Source organism: Sminthopsis crassicaudata, chromosome 2 (genome assembly GCF_048593235.1).
Source record: "Sminthopsis crassicaudata isolate SCR6 chromosome 2, ASM4859323v1, whole genome shotgun sequence".
Classification (NCBI taxonomy): domain Eukaryota; kingdom Metazoa; phylum Chordata; class Mammalia; order Dasyuromorphia; family Dasyuridae; genus Sminthopsis; species Sminthopsis crassicaudata.
The window spans coordinates 177,280,929-177,307,623 of NC_133618.1; the positions used below are offsets into that span (position 1 = coordinate 177,280,929).

General features: G+C 36.9%; 1 protein-coding gene across 1 annotated transcript in view; it reads right to left on the reverse strand.

Moving 5' to 3' along the window:
- The window catches only part of FAM167A (family with sequence similarity 167 member A), a 48,258-nt gene extending 22,355 nt beyond the window's left edge, over positions 1 to 25,903 (reverse strand). The window contains exon 1 of the mRNA XM_074287915.1: positions 25,581 to 25,903. The gene's annotated coding sequence lies outside the window, so the exon portion shown is untranslated. The remainder of the gene's footprint in view (positions 1 to 25,580) is intronic.
- Positions 25,904 to 26,695: the final 792 nt, after the last annotated feature.

Sequence of the window (26,695 nt, forward strand, 5' to 3'; positions counted from 1 at the left end):
ACGTAGAAAGTTAGCCTCAGAATTAGGAAGAACTGAGTTCATGTCTTTCCTATGAGACATATTGACTATTTGATCCTCGTCAACAATAAGCATTTATATAGTGCTTTCAGATATATTTAATTTTATCCTCACAACAATCCTGGGAGGTAGGTACAATTTTTAATTATCCCTATTTCGCAGATGAGGAAAGAAGGAGATAGAGGTTAAAGTGATTTGCTCAGGACTTGACCCTTCTAAGGTCAATATTTATTGAAATTTCTCTATGGATCAGGTGAAATGAATTCTAATAGAATTTCTGAGTAGAATTCATTGGTATTAATTTTCTAGTATCCAGGTTATTAAGGGGAATAAACAAAGTGAGGGCCCTTGACTCTCCTCTCAAACTGTCTAGGTATGTGAACAAGTCTAGACTAGAATTTCTACAATGATAGAATGCAACGGGAATTCAATTGAATCACACAAACACTCATGGAGCTGAAGGCTAGAGTGGGCTCCTACCGACTAATCTGAGGTCAGATGTGTCCAAGGAAAGAAAAGGAGCCTCATGACTCAGGAACTGAGTGGGTGGCTAGAGACAAGGAGAAAGAACACAATGAGCCGAACATTAAAAAAAAAAAAAAAAAAAGAGGGTCTTTGGGCCAAGAAAGTCATGTAGAAACCAGAATTTACACAGTTTGGGGGTGGTGGAAGAATTGGGGTTGGAGTTCTGAGTCTGTCATTTCTTAAAGGAATGACTCTTGAGCAAGTTGTTCTGAATTTCAATTTCATTAGCTACAAAATGTAATACAAAATAGGTAGCCTAGGCTACCTATCTCATAGGATGGTTGTAAAAATCATATATATTTATAGAAAATGAATTGCACAGTTTGAAAGTTGAAAATTTAAAAGCCAAATCAATTTTATATATATATATATATATATATATATATATATATATATACACACAGAGAGAGAGAGAGGTCTTAGTAATGATGAAATGCTTATATGAATGTAAGCTAATATTAAAAATACTTATTGCAACTTTTATCCCAATTAATAAAATCAATCAAATTTTATAAATGTTTGAGTACTTATATTTACTGACCTTCACAGATGTTCAGTGGGTTCAGATTGTACCAGGATGCTAGGGTAGTTAGGTGGTATAGTGGAGAGACCCCTGGCCCTAGTCATGAAAACCTAATTTCAAATACAGCCTCAGCTATTAACAAGCTATATAACATGGGGCAAATCACTTAATCCTGTTTGCCTCAATTTCCTCTGTTAAATGAGCTAGAAAAAGAAATATCAAGCCACTGCAGTATCTTTGCCCAAAAAACTCCTCAAATGGAGTCATGAAGAGTCAGACATGACTGAAAAGTGACTGAACAACAATGGAAGAAACTGCTACAAGCTCCTTTGTAGTCTAATTCAGGTTATTGGATTGCTAATTCTGCAAAGTTAGGCACTAGGTCATAGCCAAATTTTTTCATCTCCTATCAGGAACTAGGCCAGAATTCTGCACCTGTTAGTTGCTTAATATATATCTGACAAATAAATAAATAAATTTAACAAGCTTTTCAGGCCAGAAGATCTTACTTACATCTAACCTCAGTCCTTCCAACTATAATATAAGACCTTTTGTTCTTGTTTTGGTCTCAAAGTATGAAGAGAGTCTAAAGCAGAGATTCTTAAATTTTATTGTTACAAAGCCTAAAAATAATGTATTTAAAAGCATAGGAATAAAATACACAGGATTACAAAGGTAATCACTTATACTTAAGTATAGTTATCAAAATATTTTTCTTAAAACTACTAAAGAAATATTTTACATGATTTCATATGCATAGTAGAAATCATATTTTTTCACCTTCTCAATGGATTGGGGAAAAAGTATAAAGAGATGTGAAAATTTAAAAAAATTTAAATTAATTAAAAATTTTTAGAAATCAAATAACTCATCAAATTCATGGACCCACTACCTTTTAAGAATCACTGGTCTGATGTGAAACTAGAAAATCTTTTATCATTTGAATTTAGTGGCATGTTAAAAAACAAGCAATACTTTGCAATTATAATGAACAAACTTGGTTCCCCCCCCCCCAACCAAGAGATAAGAATGCATCCCCTTCCCTTCTTTGCAAAAGTAGGGAATGTGCATGTAGAGGCTTAAATATACTGTAAGATTTGATTCACATGGTAGTTACCAAGGGGTTTTTTGTTTTGACATTACATTTACACATTATTACTACTAGTATATGAAAAATCTCTTGTAACAAAGTAAAAGTAAAACTAATAATATAGTGACTTTTTCTGAAGGTGCATGCAAAATTCCCAATAGTACCACTCCTCTGTCTCTATTTTTGTCTTAATGAAATATATTTTCCTTTTCCTCCCATTCCCCAGATGTATTATAAAAAAGAAAAAATAATTTTCTTATTACAAAAAATACATCTTATTTTGTGTCCTAAATCCATGGCATGTTTCTGTAAGGGCCCTTTAAATGGGCGGACACAGTGCATCGGGAGATTGAGGCCCGGAAGTAATTTCTGTGGATATTAGGACTGCCCTTGGGCGGGATCCTGGCCATATTGAGATAGTAATGGGTGACTCTCTCGCTGATTGGCTGTGTGTGTGACCTCACAGGCCCTATGTAAGCCCACTGCAGGCAGCAAGCGCCCTCTTTAACCTGGTGCTCTTCACTCTGGCTCCCTAGCCTGGGTGGCCAAGCCAAGATGGGTAGCCAAAAGAGGTAAGGGTTTTGGTAGTGAACACATGGGTCTTCTGACCAGGTGTTCACTCGGGAACCAACAAGTCAGGGCATCAGTTAGGGCATTATGTGAGTAGGTATAATAAAGGCTTTTAAGATTACACGTGGCTGTTCTTGAGTGCGCTACTGGTTATTAAGCTAGTAATTGTAACTGCCAGGAGAGCACGTTACATGTTTCCACATTGATCCTCTGGAATCATGAATGGTCACTTTATTGATTTATAGATCTTAAAATTTTCAAAGTTGTTTGTTTCCAAAGGATTGTTATTGTATACATTTTTCTCCTGGTTCAGCTCATGTAATTCTTCATTGGCTCATAAAAGTCCTCAAGATTGTACATTTTTCATAATGCTAATGTAAAATTATAAATTATTTTTGCTTTTGCTTCTTTCATCAGTTCATACAAATCTTTCCATGCCACTTTGAAATCATCTTTTTGTTTATTTCTTAGAGCACAGTAGTATTTTATCAATTTGAACACCAAAACTTGTTCATTCATATTATTGCTTAAATTACTTATTTCCTTTTTTATTCTTTGTTATAAGAGATACTCTCTAGATGGGAGAGGGAGTAAGAGTAATGTAGAAAAAGGAAGAGAAGGAAGAGGAAGAGGAGGAAGCAACAGCAGACAAATGGGGTGTTTCAAGGAGTCCAGCTACCTAAGATCATGATATTATTAGCAATGCTCATGATTTCTCCTAAAGGGATGAGGTGGGAGTGGAGGAGAGAGATTGGTCTTTTGCAGCAATCAGGTATGAATGTCTGATAACTCTAAAATCCACAAACACTTGGGACCCTGTAAACTGTGAGCTTTTTGAGAGCAAAGACCGAGTGTTTGTTTTGCCTTTCTCTTTCTTCTCTTTGAACAGTATCTGGCACACAGCATCTAAAAGAATTGTTGACTGATTTGTAAGAATGGCTTCTCTTTTTGGTGAGGCTCCAGATTAAGGCTGGCTCCTGGCTCTGGTCTCATTTCTCAGCCTCACTGTGATAAAGTGAAACACCTTGTAGCTTTTAGGTAGATACAGTGAAATCATTCAGCTAACATCTTTGTTACTTTGTGACACAATCTATTTACTTGGGAAACTGTCAAACCCACTTCCTAAACAGGGAACATGGTGTTAACAAGTATTGGCTTCTGCTTTATTGATTCTAACACTTTGAATGGATGGAGCACTTTTTTTTGAAGAGTTGAAGCTCTCCCTTCCCACTACCTTTTATATAATTTTATTTAAGTTCAGCACTCACTAAGAGACTTCAGAGTACTGAAAATCTTATCAGCAGGACTAAGTAAATTGGATTCGCAGCAACTTCCATACCTGCAAGTATCCTGAGCAAATCATTTCATTTCCCTGTAACTGGTTCCTCATTGGAATAAAGAGGTTAATGTCCGACCCACATATCTAGTTTTTTGTCACATCATATCAGTTCTACCTTCGTAAGATCTCTCAAATATGTCTTCTTCAATCACAACTACCACCTTACTTCAGCCTTTCAACATTGCCTCTCATTTGAATTATTGCAATAACCTTCTAATTGGTCTCCTTGCCTCTGGTCTCCCCTCATACCCAGTCACCAAAGGGATTTTCCTATAGCATAAATCTAAACTGTGTTACTCAATTTTAATCAGTAAACTCTAATGGATCCCATATATTACCTCTAGGATCAAATATACAATGCTCGGTGTGACATCTAAAGCCTTTCACAGCCTGGATCCTTTTTCTCTATAGTACTATATACAAAAGGATTAAAGAATGGAGAAATGGATACATATTTACAAAAAAATTATAGCAGTTTTTTTTCATGGAAACAACTGACAATTCAAGAAGTGCCCATCAATTGGAGAATGACTGAACAAATACAGATATATGAATGTAAGGGAATACTGTCATGATAATTAAGGGAGCTATTTCAGAAGAAATCTGGAAACCGATAGTGATCAAAATGAGTACAACTAAGTGAACAAGTCATACAATAACAATCACACTTTAAGGACAAACTATTACATTTTTAGAAAGATTTAAGAACTGTGATAAGACAGTGACCAATCACAATTCCAGGGGCCCCATAATACAACATACTACCAACTTAGAGAAGTGATCAACTCAGGGGGTGGAAGGAAATTTATATTTTTTTGGACATGGTCAGTGAAGGATTTTGTTTTGCATGACTATGATAATTTGATTTTATTTTGCAATAAGGAGATGGGAAAATGGAAAAAAAATGGAATTTTGATTGAAAAAAAAGTGGGAAAGTAGGTGTGTTAAAGGAAAGATAATCAACCACCTCAGGGAATGAATGAGACTCTGAGAAAAGTATAAGAATAATGGAATAATAAACCATAAAAATATAGTCTCTTTGAATTGGAAAGATTCTCAGAGGTCTTTAACTCAACTTCTTTCCTAGGGCAGGAATCATCTAGATAGTTTCCCCCTAGGTATTCATCCAGCCTGGACCCAATAAAGTTTGTGGATGTGGGATTAGGATGAAAGTTCATAGATATAAAGCTTGAATATGATCTTTTCTATTGCCTTGTATTTATAGGAAAAAAAACTGAGGCAAATAGTTTTCACTTTTCCTCTCCCCTTTAACATATAGGAAAACTGAGGCCCAAAGAGGAAAATTTTCCTCCAGATTCCACAACTAATGAAGGGAAGTAGTGAGATTATTGTTTTCAAGCTCTCAGTTCACTATTTTTTCAACACCAACTTACTCCATTTTTTTTCTCAGTGGAGAATTCTCAGACTGGAATCAGAAAGACCTGAATTCAAGACCTTAGACCTTAGACCTTAGACCTTTGGCTGTGTAACCCTGGATAATTCACTTAAGTTGTTTGCCTCAGTTTCCTTATAAGGAGCACATAAGGAAACTGAGGCTCTGGGGCCAAATAATTTCTCCAAAGTATCTAGGTATTAAGTGGAAACCTAACTCTTGCTCCTCCAAGTTTAATGCTCTTTCCAGTGTACTGCATTGTGTCACGTGGATATCTGGAAATGAAGCACTTCTGCTCCATGGCAAATAAAAGGAATTTTAGATCTCATAGATGAAGTGCTTCTCCCAGTGCCATGCAGGATCCTATGTTGTTCTAATGGAGCCATGAATAGAGTTATAGGGCACAGAAAAACATGATCAAATGACAAGGCAATGGTGAGATACTTCCAGCTAAGGCATTCCCAAATTAGCACTGTTCCCCACTTCTCCTGACTCTTTCAGTGCAGGATACTTTGAGATAGTTCCTTGAGAAGGACAAAAAATTGGCCAAAAATTTCTCTGGGAAGGAGAGAAGCAGAGAAAGACTAATTATTTGGAGGTAGCAAAGTAATTGCATAGTCATGAATATGTAATTATGACCAGATCCTCTTAATGATGTTGCAGGACAGTAAATCTATAGTAATGGGCAGAGAAAATAGTCATGTTCTAATGACTATATAGATCCAGGGAAGCTTGTGTTTCTTCATGGTTGCCATGACAATATCATCCAAGGCCAAACATCTTCCTATATGAACACAAATCTCATTGACTTTCCTGTTAATTGAAAACTTCTCATATGAGAAATTGTTCTCATTTCTAGTATCCATTATATGATGAGCTTTCCAATGACAGATTAAACCACAAGTACATTTTGCAGAGAATTACTGAGCCTTTTGGAAATCACGAGATGGGGAAGAATTGTGGACTGTTAGATGACATGTTCTGAAGGGCTCTTCTCATTCTAACCACTCTCCCTCCTCCATTTTATAAATAGATAAATTCAGGCCCAAAGAGGAAAAGTTTCCCCAGATTAAACAGCTAATAAAGTAGAACTGGTCTCTACATCTTCTGATTCCTACTCTACTATCCTCTTAATAGCAATCCATACTATTTTTGCTCAAAATGATAGTCAGGAAGACCTGAATTCAAATTTAGACATTTACTACCTATGTGATCCAGGGCAAGCCACTTCATCTCTGTATTTGCCTTAGTTTTCTCATCTATAAGATGGGAGTAATAATAGAATCTCTGTGAGGATAAAAGAGATAATTATGAAGAATCATATAAATGCTAGCAGTTATTATTATGATGGATTCATGGAATCCTAAGTTGAAAGGTAAAAAGGACTTTGGAAGTGTTCTAGTCTAACTTCTCAATTACAAATGAAGAAATTGAGAAATTAAGTTACTTGCCAAAGTTCATACAACTAGTCAGCAGCAGTCAGAATTAAATCTAGTGCTCTATTACACCATGCAGAAATACTGAGTCCTTTACTTCCAGAAAAGCATCTCTGAAGTGAATTCTTTAATTTTAGATCCACAAATAGATGATTTATTTAATTTATTTAAGGAGGAAGCAAATGGGAAGAGAAGAATATAATGTGGAAATAAGTGAAAAATGTCAGAGTTAAAGGAGTCCTGGAATAAAGGTCTAATATAAAGTGGAAGGATAGAACTACATGTTTGTCTTACCTGACAGTCTCAGAGTAGCATCATGATCCTTTCTGTCCTTCCTTTTCTCTACTCACAAAAGCAACAGAACATTTTTCCCCTCCCCCATTCCTAGAACCTGAGCTAGGATGCATGAGATCATGTCTACAAAGAATTGGGACATTCTAAATCTGTTATGCCCATTCGGGACTTCTGGAGCCATCAGCAACTCCCAGGGAAGCAGGGGTAGAAGTATGAGGTATCATTCTCCCTTCCTTGGGTAGACATACTGTCTGAACTATAGAAAGTTCTGATATTGCTGGCAATTGTAGCCATTATTGTCCATGAACTCTTGTAATAGGAGCTCTGAGAAAGCAGGAAGGGCTGGTCTGGGGAGCAGATAAAGTTGGCAGACCTCTGTGTGGTAGAATATAAGGGTCTCAAAATAAGTTTCAAAACATTTCTCCCAATGCTTAGGATCATAAAATCTTACAGTTAGAAAGGGACCACAGAGGATCTATTCTAAAACCTGTCTGATGGAGATCTAATAGCACAACTGTTTACTAGACACTTAATAAACATCTGTTTAATTAAATTGAATCCCCTTTCTAATATTCCCTCATATACATTTCTATCTTGCATTTATCCTCTTCTAAAATGAAAAGTTTATTGCTTCCACTGAGTAGTGCAGTAGATAGAGAACTGGGCTTGAAGTCAAGAAGACTCAACTTCATGAGTTCAAAGCCGACCTTAGACATTAGCTATGTGACACTGGGCAAGTCACCTAATCTTGTTTGCCTCAGTTCCTCAACTGTAAAATTAATTGGAGAAGGAACATCAAATCATTTCAGTATCTTGGCTAAGAAAACCCCAAATAAAGTCATGAAGACTTAGACATAATGCAAACAACAAACAACTGGCTACTGAGAACCATAATCATAGAGGCTTCCAGGATCACAGAGACTTTAGAAGAATTTCCCAGGAGTCTTTGTAGGGCTCCCCAAATAGAGGTTCCAGGAGCTAGAGTACATTTAGGTATCCAAGAGATGTTTTGAGGTTCTATTGACCTTTAAGAAATGAACCTCTGCTCAAGTTTGGGGTATACCAAAAGAAAAGATAAGAGCAAGATAAAAACTAAGGAGTACCCAGATTAGAGAGAGAGAGAAGATTGGCAGGTGACAAAAGTGGCCTGAAGCTCAGACCAAGTCTCACTAGCTAAAATGAAGTCCAGTCAATAGTTTCTATCATCCTCATTTGGAATATAGAGTCTAAATTTCAATCCTTTGCTTCTAAAAATATCCCTCAGACCAGTTGTCAGAGGTGGATATAAGAAATAAGAAATGAGATCTTACTTGTGAATCCTGCTATAGCCTAGACCTAGAAGATATGTTTATCTGCTTTTTTGTGTTTTCTAAATGCTAATAAATTACATGGTCTTTTTTCTTAGTCTATGAATTTATAATTTGTCATAAGAGAGCGAGAATTATCCTAGGAAGAAGAGTTTCCTTGCTTTTACTCAGTAGTCTGGGCTGTGTTGATAAAGACAGAGAATTCCTGCAATTTAGGTAATTTACTATGCCTGTTCCATTAGGTTATAAACATTAGGCTGCCTTTGAACTTGGGATGAAACTTAATAAGCAAGATAAGCCAGTAGAAGAAAGGGATAGAGGTTTGTGTAGTTATACCCAAGTGTAGCAGAAAGGCACTGCATCACACAACCATAACCCCTGGAGAGCTATAATAGCACATTTCATTTTGGTAGTTGTTAGAAATTTCCTACTTATTTTGAACAAAAAAATCTGTTGTCTTGCAATTTCTATCTATTAGTCCTAGTTCTCTCCATGTAAAATATTGTTGTCTGAAATTCCACAATTAGGTATTCATTCCTTAGAATCTTAAAAGACCTTTTATGCTTCAAAAATCCCACCAGAACTATTTAGAGCAGGTAGTATCTTAAAGCTAGTCTCAACTTAAGACCTATGGACGGGAGAAGAGGAAACAATGAATGAGGTAATGAGATGTTCCAGAATTAAATTCTGTTGATTTTGAAAGATTATATAGGCTTAGCCATGGTTTCACAGCTTCAGGAGTCACACCTGGTTTCTCCCAGGCGATTAAAAAAACTTCAGAGTTTTATTCTGGGTTCCACCTCTCCCATTGTATTCTGTGGTGCCTATAATTCAGGTAGGAAGAATGTTGAAAGCATTGTAAGGTAAGGGGAGTAGGTTGGGACAGAAGTAAAAATAAAACAAAACACAAAACAAAACAAACACACACAAATGCTTAGAGAAAGTTATAGTGCAGAGCCTTATAGGAACTTATGTCTGATTCCCTCCTTCCTTCTTCCCTTCTTTCCCTTCTTCACAGAGAGACAAGCTGACTAAAAGAAAGAAGAATTGAGAACCTAATATATTTAGTGTTTTGGTCACATTTTCTTTTTATCATTAAAACCCTGGTATTTATCTTCGATTAAGGATACAAAGTTAGGACTCCTAGCTAAGTCTGAGATTTCCACTTTACAAATCAGACTGAGAAATTATTTCTGAAAGGGGCTCAGGCTACTGATGAGAAAAAACCTAGAAGAATCTTGAAGTATTAGGCTCGAGCTGCCTGACATTGCCTGGATGAATCTATTGGGAACTAGCAGCAAAGAGCTATGGGTGTGTTATATTTTTTTTAAATTCTTGAGTGAGGTTGCCATGGTAATTGGAGCAGTAGGGGACACATGCTGCTCTGGCCTTGAGCTGCTATTCTTTCCTGCCTTATCTTCCTGTGAGCTCCTGTTTAGAGACAGTGAAGGGGGGTCCCTGAGATGAGAGAAACAACGCTTACTGGGTCCTGATGACATTGCTTACTCCCAAGATTTCTGGCCTTTGCTGATATTCCATTCAAAATACTCCTTTCAGTAAAAGCAGCTGAGGTCTCTTTTCAAAGAGTCATTATCAAGCCACCTCATTACAGCTGGGGGGAGAGGCATTTCAAGGATAATAGGATCATAGGTTTAGAGCTGGAAGAAGCCTTAGAAACCACCTAGTATACCTCCAACTGTCCTCCATTCTTTTTACAGATAAGGAAACTAAAGTGCTGAGAAGTGGAAGGGCATGCCTAAAATCTCAGAGGTAGCAGAGACAAGATTTGAACCTGGGTTCTCTGATTCCAAACCCCATGCTCTTTCCTCTGTATCATGCTGAAATGTTGAATTTCCCATATCCAAAAATGAGTCCCTTCCTGTTCCTAGTGTGACTTCTTCCAAGGAGAGTTCTGACAGTAGATGATATTTTCTGTATGTGGTCTCTTCATTTTAAGAGATACAATATTTTGTTCTCCTATGTGAACCATGTACTCTATCCAAGTTGATTTCCTGAAATCACAAAGGGCATTTCATTCTTTGGGTTATTGCTTATTCTATGTTTTTAGCATTGTGCAAAAGAGGGAGCAATTTGGAATGGAAAGAGCAGTAGTGTATAGATAAATATTTAACAACCAGCTTTTTCAGGAAGAGGAATTTCTCTTTCTAATAGCTAAAACTACTGTATGGGAGGCAGTATATCATATTGGGAAAGGTCTTTGACTCAAGAGAAATGGGCTCTAGCCTTGGCTTTGTCACTCATGGGATGTGAGACATTGAGCAAGTCTTTTCTGAGCCTCAGTTTTGAGGACAATCTTCAAAGACTTTTCCAACACTGACTTGCTAATAGTCAACTGAAATCCCTTCTCCAAGATTACCAGTGATTTCTTTATTGATGAGTACATTGACTTCTCATTTCTCACAATTCTTCATGCTCTATATTATTCGACAGTATTGACTGTTCTCTCTTTTCTAAGTTTTCTTTTTATTCTTCTCTCCTGATTCTGCTCCAACTTCTCTAAACTCTCCTCAGTTTCTTCCTCTGGATCAATAATCCATGTTCCACAAGCCAAGTCAAGCATTTATTAAGCATCTACTATGTCTCAAATGCTTGTTGATTGGTTGATAAGCACTGTGCTAAGCACTCAGGATAAAAAAGAAAGTCCTAAAAAGACAGTCCTTGCTCTCAAGAATATCACAGTCTAATGGAGAAGAAAAACAGGATATATATACAAGATATATATTAGAGCTAATCTTGCAATGGGCAAACCCCCCAGTGCTGCCCTGGATACTCTTTCTCTCACATGCTCTCTCTTGATAGTCTCATCTGCTCCCAGGGATTCAAGTATTGTCTCTATTTAGCTGTCTCCAGATCTACATAACCAGACCTCTTTGTTCTCCTGAACTCCAATCCTGAATCACCAACTATCTGTTGTCCAACATCTGAATGTCCAAAAGGCATCTCAAACTCAATGTGCCTAATCAATCAATCAACAAATGCTTCAGATGAATTAGGTACTGTGTTAGGTACCAAGAACACAAAGACATAAAAATAAATTTTCTTCTTAACTTCTCTGTTTTTATTGAGGACACCACCTTGCTTCCAGTCATCCAAATTTGGAAACTCTATTCTACCTCACCTTTCATGTTCAGTCAGTTGCCAAGTCCTGTCAATTTTATCTCTACATCACTGGCATCTGTTCCCTTCTCTCTACTGACCCTGCTATTGTCTTGATGATCTCCCACTTGGATGACTACAATAGTTGACTATGTTAATTGTCTTTTGATCTTTAATCCCTCTGCTCTCCAATCTATTCTCCACATTAGCTATAGCACCAAATTTCAATACCTAAAATAATCACAGATCTCACCATGATAATCCCCATTTTAAGAAACTACTATGTACCTGGGAAATGGGAGAAGCTTATTGAGTGTTTATTGAATTGGGAAAAGGATGCTGGATTTGGAATCAGAGCACCTTACTTCAAATTTTAACACTGTCATTTTTTGTGTGTGTGAATTTGACCTAGACACTTTTGCTTGAGCTGAGGTTTCTTAATCTGTAAAATGAGAACTTAATTAGATGGTCCCTACAAGACTACAATCCTACAATCTTAAAATGTTATGTTTGAGGCTATGTGTTAGGTATTGAGAAGAATAATACACAGTTCTCACCTTCAGGGAATTCATAACCTAGAAGAGAAGATAAAATATGTACATAAATAACTATAACAAAAGACAGTAAATACCTAATAAATTTATGGACCTTCATAATGATGTATTATAATGAAAAGATTCCTGGATCTGGAATTGAGTGCCCCACTTTGCCACTAACTTGCTGTGTGATTTTAGGTAACATTCTTTTCCTCACTTGGAGATAATCTCTAAGTATCCTCCTGATCTAAGATGCTATTATTACTTTCTGGTTCATTAGAAGATATACTTTAAGCTGTGATCTTCAGCCACATTATTCACTTCTTGATGTAAAAGAGAGCTAGCCTCAATAAACAGAATTCATGACATTATTCCATAGCTGGTAGTAGGATCATGCACTCCACAAATACATTCTGAATAGTTTCATCTGAGAAAATGGAAGTTTGATTGGAAAAAAGCATCCATTCTCCCTCCTGCTCCCCTTCTCCCCCTTAGATGAGGCTAAGAAGTGGCAAAGACTTAACAGCTTGGCATAATTACAGGAGAACTCCCCAGTTACCTCAGAAATCCCTTAAGACTTAAGAGAAATAATTAGGGAGAAATTTGGTACCTTGTCAGCTGTTGAACATCTAGTCTTTTAGAAGAAGGATATTCTTTCTTGGCAGCACATACTTGATCCTTAAAGAGATGATGGGTTTCCAAGGTAGAGTAGCAAGGCTTGCTCCCTAGAGAAACTTTTATGAGACTTAGGAGGAGTACTAAGAGGTATAATAACCTCATTAAGAAATCCCTAGATGTGTACAGTATCCTAGAGGCTGTGTTATATAGAACATTAGAATTCAGTATTATGAAATCCTGATTCAAATCCTGACTATAATACTTAAGAGATGTGTGACCATGAACAAATCACCTTGTCATAATTTCCCCATTGTAAAGTGAAGATTAAAATGTCAATACTACCCACCTCACAAGTTGTTGGGAGGCTATTTGAATGAGATAATACATATTAAATATTTTGTAATATTTATGGGATGTATAAATCTTTGTTATTATTCTTATCACCAGGGTCCATGATGTAAGAAGAATTGTATCTCTTGACAAAGGGGGGAAAAATTCTGGAGGTTTGCCCTGGGGCAGCTGGTTGGCACAGTGGATAGAAAGTTGAGTTTAAAATGAGTTTGAATACAACCTTAAACATTTACTAGAGGGGTAACTGAGCAAGCCACTTAACCTCAGTATCCTTAATTGGAAAATGGGAATAATAATATAATCTACTTCTCAAGATTGTTTTGAAGATTAAATGGGACACACATGTAATGACACATAGTAATCTTAATAAATGTGTATTCCTTCCTTTCCCCTATGGTGGCAAAAACTGTATATGACAAAGAAAGCTTTATGCATATAAAGGATTCAAACCTTGCCTAAGAGTAACAAGCCTTGCTGCCTTCTTCATTAATAAGGAACTACAGAAGCTCCTTATTTGAGCAGAACCAAACAATGTTGCTTTTTGAAGGGTAAACTTTTCTAAGAGTTTTAGGTCATATTTTTGGTGTTTTGTTTTAAATCTTTCAATAAAACATTCCTTCTTCAATTTTATGAATTGCATTCTTTCAGGAGGAGTAAGCATCAACATACAGTGATAGTAAGTGGTGATTTTCCCAACTTTTGGAGGGAAAAGTGTGGGCTTTGTGTTTTAAGACAATTCATGGCAAGAGAAGATCCAATGAAAGGGTTAGGACAACATTTGCCAGAATACAGTAAAGGTGCTACATTTATTCATTTTTATATTCCCCTTTTCCTTCTTTTCTTCCCAATATGAACATTGAAGCAATGTTATTCTAACTGTACTCCCAAATTATTCCTTCATGATAAAATCTGAGGTTTGTGGAATAGGAATTAGCAACTTTCAAGAGTTCTCTCTCTCCCCCACCCTAATCCCAATCCTACCAGAATGGACGTTCTTTTTTACTGAAGCACCAAATCCTATCATTGTGAGTGTCAGAAATAGAATATTACTCAAGAAAGAGATTACAAGGCACTGAGGGACATTGGGTTTGTCCTTTATTCTTTGGCATTTTCCATAGTACCAGGAAAGTGGTCAGCACACAACAGGTCTTCAAAGAATATTGCTGATTAACATGATCAGGAATTTAGCCCATTCCAGCATGATATTAACTTTCAGATCTGCTTAGGAAGATGGCAAAGAAATTCAGACAGAAAAGCAATAGCTATGTATCTCAGGATCATAGATTTTAGTGCTGCAAGGGACCTTAGGGATCACTCAGTCCAAAGCTTCTTAAACTGTGGGATATGACCTGTATGGGTTACAAAAAACTTGGCAACAGTAAAAAGTTTCTGAATGCTCTATGTCCTGTAGTATAAAATATTCCACCAAGATTTAATTCTTTATGTAAAAATAAACAAATACACCTATCTCATTAGTATGAAAATTTATTTTGTTCTTAATAAATGATAAAATTGTATATATATATATATATAAATTTTTAAATAAATTTCTTTATAATTTATTATAAGTAAATGTTTAATTTATATACCTATTTTATATACCTTTATATGCTTTGAGTCCTATAAAAATTTCTCAGGTAAAAAGAGGTTATGAGTGGAAAAAATTTAAGAAGGCCTGATATGTATTCTGATCCTCTCCTTTTGCAGATGAAGAAGCTGAGTAAATGATTTCACAAGCTCACACGAATAGTAGAATAAGCATTTGAACCCAGATCCTTTGGCTGCAAAATCAGTGTTGTTTTCCTTAGCTACAAGGATTAATTGCTTCCATTTTTAGAAGTTCTTCCTTCCTTTAAATTCTTCCTCCCTTTAAAAAATATTTACTATTAATTCTTACAGCATATATTATATGTGAAGAGTAATATTGTTGAGTTATTTGGATGACATGACTTCTCTTGTTCTTAAGCCCTATGGAGCTAACCCTTGTTTTGGTGCTTATTACCTGTGATACTTTGGGTCAAACCATTTCCCCTCTTTGGGTCTTCCACTTTCTCACTATAGGCATTGGACTAAATGGGCTTTAGTATCCTTCCAGTGCTTACATTCTATAACATTAAAATAGGATATATAAAGATAGGGAAAGGTTAGCGGTACAGGCTATTATTGTAGATAATGAAGGGGAAGGAAGGGTAAAGGGGGGGAGGTCAGAGACAGAGACAGGGAGGCAGAAAGAGAGAGAGAGAGAGAGAGAGAGAGAGAGAGAGAGAGAGAGAGAGAGAGAGAGAGAGAGAGAGAGAGAGAGAGAGAGAGAGAGACTCATAAAAGCACAAAAGCCTCCTGGGGAAGGAGTTTGAACTTTCTGGGGGAATTGTGGTACCCCTATTCATAAGTCTTCCTCCACCTCCTCACCTAAAAAATGGGAGGAACCACATTGATTTACTTTCCTAGAGCCCATAAGGAAAGAACTGTTTTTTCAAAAGGCTTGTTATGTCCTTTGCAAATACAAAGTGCTCTGCAAATGCTGAATAATTGATGGGATACTTTCCAGCTGCTTGGAAGCAGACTCACAAAGCTCTAGCTTTATCAAGAATATTTATAGCAATAAGGCTGTGTATAGTTCACCCTTTTCTAGTCTTTTTCCAGTTAAAAGGAGTTGGAAAGAAATGCATGGAAAAAGAACTATGCTTCCCTATAGGGAGAGTGATAGAGACAATCATTGTTCAGTCTTGGGGGGCAATAGATCTCATTAACTTATTTGACAAAGGGAAAGGGGTAAGATCAGGACAGCTATGGAGAAACTAGGAAGCTTCCTGGGAAACGGAAAAGCTATGTCCCCTCTATGGCTGCCAGACCCTGGCCAGCAGGGGGGAGGGAGGGTCATCAATAACCTGAGATTTAGTCCCTGGCATAGTGCCAATTTTCCAGAAGAGATGCTTATTGGAGAAAAAGCCAATTAGCCATGGGAAAAAGTCTGAAATCATCCCCTATTGTGAAAGTTAGAAGTCAGGATACTTTATCAAGTTTTCCTGGTGGTAGGAACACAGAAGGGTTATAAGCATTCTTATAAGTTATAAGCATCATATGTGACTGAGAGCTTCAGAAGAAAGGTGGGCTTGAGCTAAGGCTGAAAGGATGGAATCACAGCTATACTGAAATATTTCACTGGACAAAGAAATAAGAGGGGCTTATATTACAAAACATTTTCACATATCACAAAATCACTTCACTTTCCAGCAATCTTCCCAGCCAGACCAGAAACCAAGCCCTGATGAGCTTAACTCTTTCATGCCTCAAACTCTGATGAAGGATTCCTGATTACTGGGTTGCCTCAGCTGTCCACTGCATTGAGCTACAGTTCACTGGGTGTAGCTGGTTCAGTTCATTACTGCTCTATTGGAGCTGATTTGGTTCATCTCATTGTTGAAGAGGGCCACGTCCATCAGAATTAATCATCATATAGTATTGTTGTTGAAGTATATAATGATCTCCTGGTCCTGCTCATTTCACTCAGCATCAGTTCATGTAAGTCTCTTCAGGACTTTTTGAAATCATCCTGTTGGTCATTTCTTACAGAACAATAATATTCCATAATATTCATATACCATAATTTATTCAGCCATTCTCCAATTGGGCATTCACTCAGTTTCCAGTTTCTGGCCACTACAAAGAGGGTTGCCACAAACATTCTTGCACATACAGGTCCCTTTCCCTTCTTTAAGGTCTCTTTGGGATATAAGCCCAGTAGTAAAATTGCTGGATCAAAGGGTATGCACAGTTTGATAACTTTTTGAGCATAGTTCCAAATTGCTCTCCAGAATGGCTGAATGTATTCACAATTCCACCAACAATGTATCAGTGAAGGAGCTCACATTTTAATGGGGAAGAAACCATGCTAAAAAACTAAGTACAAACAAGATGTAAACAGAATTAATTAGAAGTAATCTCAAAGGGAAAACATTAAAATTAAAGGGGAGTGGGAAAGGTTCCTTGTAGAAGATGGGACTTAAGCTAAGGATAAGCGAGGAAATTAGGATGAGGAGGGAGAAAATTCCAGGTATGAAGAATAGCCCGTGAAAATGGTTAGTATTAGAAGGTAGAATGTCATGAATGACATATTGAACAAAAAAATAGCAAGGCAAGGGGCTGTGTCTCTATAACAGAATATGTGATTGGGGAGTAAGGTGTAAGAAAGTCTAGAAAGGTAGGAAGAGGCCAAATTATTATGGTCTTTAAAAGCTAAACAGAGGATTTTATATTTGATCTTGGAAGTAGCAGAAAGCAACTATAGTCTATCAAATAGGTAGTTAGGGGAGGGGATACTATGTGCCAGGCAGGCATTGTACTAAACACTTTTTACAAATGTTATCTCATTTGATCCTCACAATTCTTCTAGAGAAGTAGATGTCCTTTGACAATAATAGGGAAGTTCAGACAAGTGGGGGTCTTGGAGAGAATGGTAATGTGTTCAGTTGTGGACATGTTAAGTTTAAATGTCTATGGGACATCTACTTTATCCATTAGGCAATTGGAGATGTGAAACAAGTTCATTAGAGATTTTAGGACTAACAAATAGATCTAAGAATTATTGTCACAGAGACTACAATTGAATACAGAGTTTCTGGCAAGATTCCCAAGAGAAATCACATAGACTGTTTTTCATTTTGTTATTTGTATCCCTAGTATTTAGCACAGTTCTTGGCACATAACTAATGCTTTTTTGTTCATTCATTCATCCAGTCTGATTTCCTCATTTTACAAATCAGGAAATTTTGTTTAAGGTCATATAAGTAGTTACGTGACAGGACAAAGCCATAAATTCAGGTCTCTAGACTCCAAACCCAATTGTCTTTCAATTCTTCCACATTGTTAGCATGATCATGGAAGGTAGTGTTATTATTTTCATTTCACAGCTAAGGAAATAAGGTGTGAAAAGGCTTGCCCTAAATAATACTGCTAGTGTCAAAACCAGGAACTAAGGTCTTCTTACTACAGATTTAGGGATAAGGTAGAAAGGAACCACTAATTCTAAAATGTCATCTTTTCTTACAAATAGAATTATAACTTAACTTTGTTCTATTTCCAAAAGCAATACATGCATTCATAACTCATGCCCCAGTGATCTGCAGTCCTCCCTTTCCTCCCTTCCTGTGTAAGCTGCCCTACAGATCTATAAAGATCTGTGTCTCTGCTTTTGGTTCTTGGGTTCTCCTCAAACATGTACATTTTTTCCATATTAATTGGACTTATTGGGGTTTAATAGGAATACAAAGCATTAAAAAAAACTCTACTCAACTAGGAATTGTTTCATCTTTCTTTGCCTTTCTATTAATAAAATCCAAGTTCATAAATATTCTAAGAACTATATTATGGGTTCTAATTTATTTGTCATCCTATGGCATATTAATCTCCTTTTTTCCAAGTATTTTCTAGAAAAGGTTTTATTATAAGGACCTATTGAACTAAGCAAATTGAGGCCAATTAATGTTCTATAAAAAGTGAGAAATACAAAGAATTCAGAGAAGCATGAGAAATTTTATATTAATTACAAGAAATAAAGAAAGAAGAACCAGGAAAATAACATACACAAATAAATACAACATTGTAAATGTAAAGAATAATAACAACAACAAAAACTTGAGTTATAATAATTACCAATTTTATTCCCAGAGTTTAGAAACCTTTTTTGCAAAGGTGAGAAAACAATGAATTGATTTTTATGAATTTTTTGGGTTTTTCTCTTTAAAAAAACAACAAACCTTTGTTATTAAGGCATGCTATTAAGGGACTCTCTGGAAAGAGGAGAGGAATATGTTGGTAAATGAAGCTAATAATAATAATAAAGGCACCAATAAAAAAATTTAACAACTTAAATAATATGTAATCGCCCTTGAAGTTTTTCCTGAATTGGGCAGGGCTACTTGGTCCATGGGTCAACCTACATATAAAACAGTAGGGCACTATATACATGTGTTAAAGACATGCTTGTTTGGATGTAGCAACGAAATTTCTGAGTTGTGTTTTTTCAGTAACTGCCCAGAATAAGCCAAGTACAACGGGTATTGTTGTTCCTAATCTGAATCCTTACTGGAGAGATGAATTGAATAGGCTAGTTGATTTGAGATACTAAAGCACATGGCACCAAAGTTGAGTTAGAAAGGGAAAGGGAAAGGGAGAGCTAAAGTGAAAAGAATGGCTCAGGCCCAGAGGATGTTAGCTGACCTAACATACAAAGTGCCTTAATCCTTGACCTAGGCTCCCAAAGTCAAGGGGGAACTGGCTTATTATATCTGTGGAGTTGTTCTATCACATGGAAGAAGATGTAGGACACTGGCCTAAGTATTGAGGTAGAGCATTCAGAGGAAGTTAAAATGGGAAGGAGCTTCAAGCTCATGACATATGAGGATCAAATGAAGAAATGGGGATGTCTATCCAGGAGAAGAGAAGACTTATGCGTAGAGCATGGCCATTTGTTGACTTATTACCTGGAAGAGAAATGAAACGTGAACATTTTGTCCCAGAGGGCAGAATTAGGAAAAGTGAATAGAAATGTAAAAGAGAAAAATTTCCGAGCTGTGTAAGGAAATACCATCTAAATACTAAGTAAAAGTGAAAATGGATTGCCTCAGGAGGTAATGAATTCTCTTCATTAGAGTGGGTCTTTAAATGAGGCCTGAATCTAACCTGCCAGTCAATGGCTTAACTACCACCTCATGGAGTATTTCCTTTGTGTCATGAGTTCCCCTGGAGACTTGTCTTTTCCTTGCTAATTATACACTCTCCCAATTCTGTTTCATATTACTACTCCTGGTGCCTATTTTACCTCTTATCTGTATCTTATCTGTGATCTCTTCCTCTAAATAAGCTTATCTTCTGGCAAAATCAATCAATCAATCAATAAAATGAATGAATGAATGACTAAATAAGACTTGGATGACTATTTGCTGATGGTATAGAAACCCTTTATATTTCCATAATTTCTGCCTATCTCACAACATTCAAACCCTCAAGCATCCTCTACTACACACAACCCACTTTCCAATTCTGGAAACATAATCAAAACATTCCTGACTTCGCTACTACTAAAGTTATGTTAAGCTATTCTCTTATGACTCTACTCAGCACTAGTCCATAACTTTCCAAACTACTTTAGCTACTATTTCCCAGCTTTTGTTGTTTTCTTTATTAGTATAAATTCCTTAAGGAAAGTGACTTCTTTGACTTTTTGTATTTATACCCTGGACAGCTAAGTAACACAGTGGATAGAATGCTGACCTGAGGTCAGGAAGACTTCCTGAGTTCAAATCTATCTAAAGACTGTGTCCTTAGACAAATCATTTAACCCTGTTTGCCTCAGTTTCCTTGCCTGTAAAATGACCTTTTAGAGAAGGAAATGGCAAACCAATCCAATATCTTTGCCAAAAATATCCCACATGGGCTCATAAAGAGTTGTACCTGATTGAAATGATTCAACAACCCAAGTGTTTAGCACAGAGTTTGGCATATATTAAGTATTTAATAAACTTTCTTTCATATCTGATTCTTTTAGACTTCCCCATCATGACCTCAGGAGCCTAAGTTTTGGTACTTGTAACATCCTCCCACTCTTCATGGGAACTCTCTGAATGGAGGGTAGAGAGTTCCTCCAAAATTTCCATTTTGGAAGAGTATTTAGGCCAGCTGAATTTTTTGAGTTTTTGCCATTGTTCCCCCAAGTCCCTTTGTGAATCGTCTTCCCCCTATTAGATTGTAAGATTCTTGAGGACAGGAATTGGTCTCTTTTTTCCATTTGTTCTCCAAAAATGAGCACACTGTCTGGTACATAGCAAGTGCTTAACATTTATTGGTTGATTGATTCTCGTTGAAAATCATGTGAGTAAGGGAAAAGGTAGTCTTTGTAAAGTTGTTTTTAATTCTAAGATTCAGAGATTCTTGTACCTTAAATTTATAAAAGATTTTTCAGTTTACAAATGCTTTTACATACATTGTTTAATTTGATATGGAACTTCATATGAGATCAAAATAGCAGAATTTAATTATTCTTATACTACAAGAAGAATATCTAGATGGCAAAGTGGACAGATGCCAGGCATGAAGTCTGAAAGACTCATCTTCCAAAGTTTAAATCTGGCCTCAGACTCTTACTAGGTATATAACTCTGGGTAAATCATTTAACTCTTTTTGTCCCAGTTTATTCATCTAGTCAGGAGCTGGAGAAGGAAGTGACAAACTACTCCAATATCTTTGCCAAGAAAACTCTAAATGGGGTCACGAAGAGTCAAACATAATCAAACATAATACAATAAGTCCATACTAAAGGCAATTAAGGATCCATTTTTAAGTTATCTGGAGGAGAAGAAAATTCCAAAAGAATGGGGGATGAGGAGGAAAAATCACTGATAGTTTTTTCTATAGGCCTATTTTCTTGTCTCTCTATAAATCTTTATGAAACTGTCCTCATCCATACATACATATATTGAGATTATCCTTGAAGAAAACAAAAACACTAAGGCTGTCTATAGCAGGGCACATCTCACAATTGATTGGGGGGGAGGGAGGTAGAGGATACAATAGCTAGCTTTGTTTATTGTTTGTTGTTTATTTTTGAAAAGCATCGAGTTCAACAGAACAAAATGTAGCCTTGTAAGCTCTGCCCTTAAAAGGTGTAGCACATATATAAAATGGTCATACAGTATTACTTGGTATATGCGATCAAAGAGATATAATTGTTTACCTATTGCTTGCTTGGCAATTGGGACAAATAGGATAGCCAAAGGTGTTTGCCTCAGCCATGAATTGTTGTGCAGAGTCCTAATAGAAGAGAAATTCCCCTTTCAATGTGTGTGTGTGTGTGTGTGTGTGTGTGTGTGTGTGTGTGTGTGTGAGAGAGAGAGAGAGAGAGAGAGAGAGAGAGAGAGAGAGAGAGAGAGAGAGAGAGAGAGAGAGAGAGAGATGAACCCCTTTGGCAGTGACATTATGGTAAAACCTATGGACCCCCTTATCAGAGCAATGTTTTTAAATGAATAAAGTAAAATATATAGGCTTATAAAGGAGCCCAATAATTCTAAAATTAAGTTATCAAAATAAGTATTTTTAAAAAATTAAAGTTAACAAACACCTGCATAGAAAGGTCCTCCAAATTCTTGTTTGTAGATGGCATTTTATTCATTGTATTCAGCCCCAGATTATCATAGGGCAACTTTGAGATTCATAGCCAGTCTAAAGACATCATTAACCTAGTACTTAACTGTGGAAGAGAAAGAAGATGAAAAAAGAACCAAGGAAATGAAAAATACATAATTTTCAAGATTGTGGCATACAGCTGGATGAGTAGACCATTGAGTTATTCCATCAGTATGTGCATCTTGGACAAGAATTTCAGATGGACAAAAAGCTGGACTAATTGTTGAAAAGGAAAAAGAGAGCAGTATGAATAGCATTTAGAAAATTCATACAGCAAAGATGTGGGGCAAAGCCCCAGCCTCAATTGGACTGACCATATTTGCTGTAGGTGTAAAACAAAAAACTCTTTTGGGATTTAAGTGGTCACTTTCGTCTCTCAATAGTAGAGATCATAGATTTACTCTGGGAAATGAATTTCCTTACTGGGTTACTGCAAGAGAAGCTGAGAGTTTAAAAACTAGGAGAGTCATCCAGATTAAAAAAAAAAAAAGGGTTGGTGCCTGGAGCTAGGGTCTTGCTTGTCAGGAGATGGCAGGTTTCAGAGCTAAGCTTGGGAGAACAAAACAGAAATTAAGGCTTTTCGGGTCCTGGTATCAAGGGTTTTGAAAGGGCACTTCCAAATCTTTTTAGCCAAAGATTTCAGTTAAATCAAAAGTTGGAATTAGCTAATATTGTTACCCACCAGCAGAGCAATATGCCCTATAAAAAAGAGGCCCAAAGAACAGAGCCAGGCAAGATTGTAAAGTCTGTAAAGAATTAAAATTACTGATGATCCGTAAAGATCAAGGTAATGTAGAGGCATATGTGGGCATAAATAGTGATGGCATACATCACTTATTAACAGTGACTTACATGCAATAAAAAATAAAAATTAAACAAACAAATAAATAAAATGTTACAATAAAAGTTATCATAACAATTAAATATATGATTTTAAAAAGGGGTGGACTAATGACTAGCAAAAATGAAGAGGAGTTAAGAGGATAGCATCAGCATTGTTGTCATACACTCCAGATTACTATCTATAAATCTGAAACCATCTCCTTCATGACCTTTCATTTGTTCCTCTTCCTTTTGGAATTGACCCTGCCCACTTCAAGCACCTGGTCTTTTAACCATGACACCCTCCTCCAAACTCCAACACAGGCACACAAGGTTCCGTAAAGTAGTCATTGCTTAAGGAGGAAAAGTATGGCTTAGCAAAAGAAAACTTAATTGGTGAATAGAACCAAAGTGAGTTTTTCATTAGTATACAAAGGAAGTACATACACAAGCAGTCAGCCAGTCAGTAAAATGCTTGTTGACTCAGTGTCATGAGATTATATGACTTATCCTGGAAAAAATCCTGTGTATTGATACAGGAAGTCACTGATCAACAATTTTTTTCTATTATGATGGCATTTGTTAGGGGATGGTCAGGCTGCTAAAGATCTCCTTGTGAACAAGTCATTTATCATAATGTTTGTAAGTTAAATGGCAAATAAAACTGGGATATAGGCAGAGAAAAGAGCAAGGATAATAATGCATATGGAATTTTCAGTCCTTGGGCAATATTTGGCTATGGGAGAGGAGAACAGGAGGCTAAACTGGGCAAGATTAATATCTGTCCTTCAAGTGATCTGGATTCAGTCATATTACTTTTTTCTATTCCAAAGTATTTTAAGTTTCTGAGAAAAAAAAGATCCAGATTCAACCAAGAGATGATTCTGTGAGATCATTTTGTGAGAGCCAAGGAAAGAGAATGGAAAATGGAAAGAAGTTACTCCCTGGGTGCTGAGTGAGTAGAAAATTCAAGTCACAGGATCAGGGACAAGAAAGTCAGTATTTCCCTCTGAGAATAACTTCAGACAGCTTTGTCAAGGTTTTTTTTTTAAACAAAACAAAAACAAACAAACAAACAAAACCCATAACAACAATAAAAACCTAACAGCAGCAGAAGCCACAGACCCGTATCCCATAACTTCTACAATGTAGAATGCTTCCAAATTAGAGATGACCACATCTGCCTTTATTTCCCAGGAATTTGTTCAGCTTTCTCCATATTTTTGGCTTATGGATGAAGGGTTAGTAGGAACTGACTTCAACAGATCAAAGGAGAAACTGTCCCTGTAAGCCAACTCATCCCTGCTTCCTTCAGTCAGTAGGATCTGGAATAAGTTCTTGCTGACAAGGTGTTTTCCAAAGCAATCATTGGGAGAGAGGGGTGTCATATTTATCCAGAAGCTTATTAGGAGTTTATGGAGAAATGGCTTGGGAGACTGCTTGAGGTCTGGAATCAAGAAAGCAGTGGGGGATCTGTTTACCACCAACCCAGAGCTAAATTGCCTTGCATAATCATTGAATAACCAATAGGGTTTACCATGTGCCAGGCATTATGCTAACCAGCCCAGCGATGATCAAAGACCACAAGCCCATGTCTAAGCATCATTCAGAACAAAAACAACCAAAAAAGAAGCAACAGGAAATTTTTGGTTTAAAAAAAAAAAGGCCCAAACCAAGGAAACTCCAATGCTTATGCCTTAGGCAAAGTCTCATGGTCCCTTTAGGATGGGGAGTTTCTGACTTTGTCTTAGGCTCTCCAGCACTCATAGATATGAAAACTTCAATTATTGACCTTGTAATGTGCTATCTGCTGAACAACTGCTTCTCTTCCATCAGCTTTGACCCTCTGGCCCCTGGTCTCTGAGCTGTTGTTTGATGGAGTTACTAACAGAAACTTTCATTTCCTTGTGCCTGGGATACACATGGGTTAGATACCCTGCCATGACATCTGGGAATAGAGTTAGGGAAATATTCTGGCACCAAGCTGTCCATCCCTAATCACCAAACCATTTAGCCTTTCTATCCTCAGGGATTCCCCTCCTATATCAAATGATGTCAAAAAGAGGAGATGAGTCATCAGCCCCCAACTCCACTTTCCTCTGGGCACGTGGTTCTCTGTATTAGTTGTGTATGTTAGTCTAATCACATATAGGTCTGTGAGACACTACTGGGAGATACTTTGGGATGGGGGGTTGCTATTGTTCTTTCTCTCCCTTTCCCCCTCCCCCTTCCAACTCAGTTTCGACAAATGATGCTTGAGAAGCTAAGAAAACCAAGACATACAGAAAAAAAAAAAAAAGTCCCATACATCTCAGGCTGTCCTCTCCCATCCCTGCCAAAGAGAAATCCTTTTCCCATAAGAGTATTTGCTGTAGCTTTGTTCAGTCTCTCGATAAACCTCTATCGCAAACTCTTCCAAAAGGAACCTGTCTGAGGAGGATGTTCAGAAGGGGAAACTCACCCGGAGGAGGAGGGATCAAGGTCCTTCAAATGCCACTGGCAGCAGAAGTCTCGGGTCCTGCTCCTCTGTCTGCTGTGCACATCCACATATCAGAGTGCCCGGGGCTCGCACACATCCATCCACACACACACAGAGGAGGCCATCCCGTTTAATATTCCAGAGGCATATTTTCTCAGTCTTCTTCCTCCATACACCCAACTTGTTATTTGTGGGGTGGTTTTACTTGCTTCCTAGCCTCTTGGTTACTGTCTCAGTAGCTGCCTCTCCCTCTCACTCCCTCCCTTTTTCTCCCATGCTCCTGTGAATTCGCGGTGCTATTCCTTTTTTTTTTTTTTTTTTTTTTTTTTAGGGACTTTTTTTTTTTTTTTTGGTTGCGTCAGGTCAGTTGCCTGGCGACGGCAGAGCTATTCTACCACAAGTCTTTTCAGTTCAGATTTTCTCTCTCCCTCTCATTCATACATACCACTAAACCCAGAATCCTACCTCCCACCCTGTAATCACTCTGAAGAGCCTGAAGAAGACCAAACTAACTGGGTCCTAGAAACCTTCTCTTTCTGCGCTCTCAAAAGGGACTTGAACTGAACCATGAACTTCAAACATTTGCTGAACCCTAATTTGCTGAATCAGATCAAATAAAAACACATGAATGCATCCATACAGGTATATATGTACAAGGTATAAATACACAGCAAATAGGAGGCATAGATACATGTACATGCATATATGCATATATTCATAAACAGACCAAAGTTTTTAAAGCACATTTAGCAATTATAAATATGTCATTTCATTATAAGAATATAATTACTATTTTATATTACAAGTAATAAATATTAAAAATCATTTTACATATATGGAAAAAAGACAAAGAACTTTGCTAACTTTGTAAATAACAGATGTAGTTGGGCACAGATCATGTACTAGAACTGGATCAGATTTTTGACTGAATGGAGTATAAGACACATTTCTTGTACTCCTGAAACATACAGTCTAGTCAGGACCATGAAACTTTCCTGCTTAACTCTTCTCAGCAATACAGTGATCCAGTACTCATGTTGGAAAATGCTATCCACATCCAGAGAAAGAACTGATGGCACATGATTTTCACTTTCTTT